The sequence below is a fragment of the Lethenteron reissneri genome, chromosome 3 (genome assembly GCF_015708825.2).
Source record: "Lethenteron reissneri isolate LAM-NWPU_2019-01 chromosome 3, ASM1570882v1, whole genome shotgun sequence".
In the NCBI taxonomy this organism is placed as follows: domain Eukaryota; kingdom Metazoa; phylum Chordata; class Hyperoartia; order Petromyzontiformes; family Petromyzontidae; genus Lethenteron; species Lethenteron reissneri.
This window is the reverse complement of record NC_083781.1, coordinates 5,800,957-5,804,238: the sequence shown is the minus strand read 5'-3', so window position 1 is coordinate 5,804,238 and position 3,282 is coordinate 5,800,957.

Here is a 3,282-nt window from a genome sequence, read left to right as displayed (position 1 = left end):
GTTTACTTCTGGGTGCTGTCCGGTTGCTTAGTGACATGTGTGAGGTCACGTGACGTAACTGAAGAGCACGTGCCCATCCTCCATCTATCTCCCCCCACCCCCTCTGACCCCCCCACCCAACCCCACAGCCAATAGTTAACCCCCTGGCCAAACTCACACTTGCCCCCCCCAATACTAACTTGGACGGTGGAAAGCAGTGGTGGTGCTGGCCCAATTGGGGGGAGGGGGGGCTGAAGCAGAAATGATGTTGGGCCCCCCTCCCTCCCCTATAGACTCCGAGTGAGATGACAGAGGAAGATATAGAGATAGAGATGTAGGGAGACGAGAGGAAACGAAAAGAGAGAGATGTAATGAGACGAGAGAAGAGAGCTGCAGACGAGATAGAGACGAGCGAGACATTTTATTTTTATCTTGTGAATGCCAATTGGATGTTTTTATTTATTAGGATATAAATTCTCGCTGATATTTGGTGCATCCCCATTATTTTTTTTTACGAATCCAAGTCTCTTTAAGCTACTTGTGGAACCGCGAAGCATTTGCTGAGTTTGCTTATGCTTTGCACCACCACCGATGGATGGATTTGTCTACTGTGATGTAAGGGGTGTGTTGGCAGGGTGGGTCCAGATTCGGACAAGTGTGGCCGGTAAATTGGCGGCCTGATTGATGTTAAACTCTGCCGAGAGATAAGCAGCAGGTACCTTTTACACCCGGTGATTGATCCGGGTGCAAACCTTTCACCCTGCACTTACATCCCAATCAAGCTTTCCGCTATTCTGGGTGCACATTCGTTTGTTTTCATTTCCCCACCCCACCGCCCCCCTCCCAAAAAAAAGGTAACGTAAATAGATGGCCAGGTATATTAGGCGGTGGCTGCGACTTGTCAGAACATTGGGCTCACAATATTGGGACCTTGGTTCAAATCCACGCTTCGGGCATCCGTAATGGAAACTGAATTTCTTCGAGAATGTAGCGAGGTCGTGGTCTCAGCCCAGCTGCCAATGTCTGCCAATGCACACACACCTGCGATATTACATACTGTGATGTGATGAACAGCCCTTTGTCAATCCACGGCTGAAGGAGGCTCTCGGCCATGCGGTGTCAGTCGTAAGGGTTGCGTGGCCAACATTGACCATGTTGATCAATGAGGGATTGGTAAGAAAACACATTTACTCGTGGTATTTACTTGCCATATTCCATATTTATTCGGCATACTCCCCCCCCCCCCAGTACCTCCGAATCTTTCCCGGCACCCCCGATTAGCACGGTGGGCCACACGCGGTGCGAAAGAAGTTAAATGCACGGTACATAGTACACCTCTCACGACCAACGTTTCCACCGTAGTTGTTTCCTCGACGATCTGTACGATCCGAACGTGAGCGTAACCGTGACGCCCCGGCAAGCCGATGGCGCGGGAAGGAAGTGTGTGCGTTCCATACGAGTGCGTGCTCAAATTAAAGATACATTAAATAAGACGTGCTGTTTACAGGGTGCTTCTGCAACCCTGTGGTAGATGAAGTCTTTACTTACAGGTAATTATAAACCAATTAATCGCACGTATAACATTTCACTCTGATATGAATGTATGTTATTGGCATGACGCCCAGTTAATTTTTCTCGCTTAATTTTTCCCAGCCCACACATGCACTGTGTTGTAGCTTGTAAAAACGAGAGAATTAACACACAAAGCTGATTTTTTTCTGGAGCAGAACACACAAGCCAGTGACCGTCTAAGTAGCTGGCCCATTCACATACTGTACATGTAAACCCCAATGGGTTCCAATCGGTGAGATCACCACCACTAAAACGCAAGAAACTGGGGCAGGAACTCAAGAAACAGAGGCACAGAAATATTGAACCGTCCCGCAGGCAATGCCGAGTCTACTTTTGGAGAAAAGTGGTGGGGGGGGGGGGGTGGTGGAGCGAGAGGGTTTCAATACAAAGATCCTATAACCCATTAGCTCAGTGTTCTTAATTGCAAGGCCCGTGGGCCACTGGCAACCCCTGGTGGCCTTTAGTGCGGCCCCCTGCCAATACACGACGAGTAACAACGCCACGAGTGTGGCGGACCTCACAATGATGATGTCTTATCGGCGAAAATGGGCCCCCGCTCCCTCTGAAAATTAGCTTTACAGACTGTTAGAGCAAGTGTTATTAGTGAGTAGCCTTTAAGAGCAGCACTGGAAACGTGAGTTCAAGTCCAGGCAGCCGCTTGTGATGATAACCAGTCACTAAAGTGTAGCGAGTTGGCATTGAAGCAGCCTGTCCATCACCAATGAATACTCAGAGGTCGCTTGAATCTATCTTAGAGATTGTGCAGTGGTATCCGCTTTTGTGGGCCGTTCGCTAACACAATGGGTATTTGCGCTGCTCTGCCAGATTTTCGAATGGATTTATGTCCCCGTGACACGAAACTGAAAGTCAAATACAGATAAATTGGGAAAAAATAGATTTCAAAACGTTTCAAAGAACATTGGAGTGTGGTCTCTACCATGCACACCAGCCAATGTTGTATCCCGGACGCTGATCACAATGCACTTAGTCCTCATTTAAGGTCGAGTTGACCTGCAGAAGGTCAAGGCCAACTGCAGATACCAATTGCCACTGGAGTGAATGGGCAGAAATCAAGACGCAGGTTAATGGGATCGTAGTCCAGTGCGCTAACCAACTACGTCACCGTCGAGGGCCACGGAGTGAAGGATGCAGCCTATTTTTTCCAACCATAGTCTGGGTAAAGATTTACATGAAGATATTACCGTGCTAAATTGTTTGATGTTAAATTCGGAGTCATTTTAAAATGTATCATTCGGGCTCTTAGTGAAACACAAAAAAGTGAAAGTGATTCCATGCTCCAAGGAACAGAGGCAGTGCTCATCTCGTTTACAGCCCTCACTGAGCCAGTGGTGGAAATTCCACGTTCCTGTGGTAGGGTCGAGTCTAACAAGAGCACAACGAATTGACTTCCCCACAAAGTGGTACTAATTTTATCAAGCCCAGAGGAATAATGGGCTAAAGTCAATCCCCAACCAGGATTTGGAACTCACAACCTTCCGATCGCGAGGGCTATTACGTTCATGAACAAAAACTAATCTGGTGACTGCTTCCTTGTAAAGAAGTGAGTGCAGGTTGACGTTAGCTGAACGTTTCTAATCGATGCGAGAGCCTTGTAGCTCATTCTCAGTAGTACTTGGTCACGATGCCCAGAAATATAACGTGACATTCAGAGAGGGCTTTCAGCAGGACCAGGGAAGGACTTGCAACACATTCAATCATCACATTTCCCAG